Source organism: Naumovozyma castellii, chromosome 8 (genome assembly GCF_000237345.1).
Source record: "Naumovozyma castellii chromosome 8, complete genome".
NCBI classification, from domain to species: domain Eukaryota; kingdom Fungi; phylum Ascomycota; class Saccharomycetes; order Saccharomycetales; family Saccharomycetaceae; genus Naumovozyma; species Naumovozyma castellii.
Window position 1 is genome coordinate 644,051 of NC_016498.1, and position 472 is coordinate 644,522.

Here is a 472-nt window from a genome sequence, read left to right on the forward strand (position 1 = left end):
CACCAAATAATCAACCTTACCACCATAATTCAACATAAATGGCAACGACGCATACCTCGTATCAGCATACTTGCGAATGGCCGGCTCCACATCACTAAACTCCAGCTCTCTTTCCTCGTCATCGTCACCCTCCCGATCTGGCTCCTCCCACAAACATCTGAGCTCGTCACTACCACCTTTCCCTGAGAAAAACTGCAAGATATCCAACCTCCTACTCTTCAAATGCTCCCACATGGCGTTATATAAGCTCGTCATTCTGAGATCATCCTTGAACAGCACACGAGGCACTGGCAACTTGGGATTCTTCACCATAAAAGCAGCAAAGACCGCTAGGTAACTGGCCTTAAACTTATCAAGAAGCAAGGATTTTTGACGTCCATACTTAACCATGACAGCATTCAACCATCTCCCCAACAAAGCCCTCTAACCTGACAAAAACTCCTTTTGGAAAGGATAAAGCTGAAGCATCAAA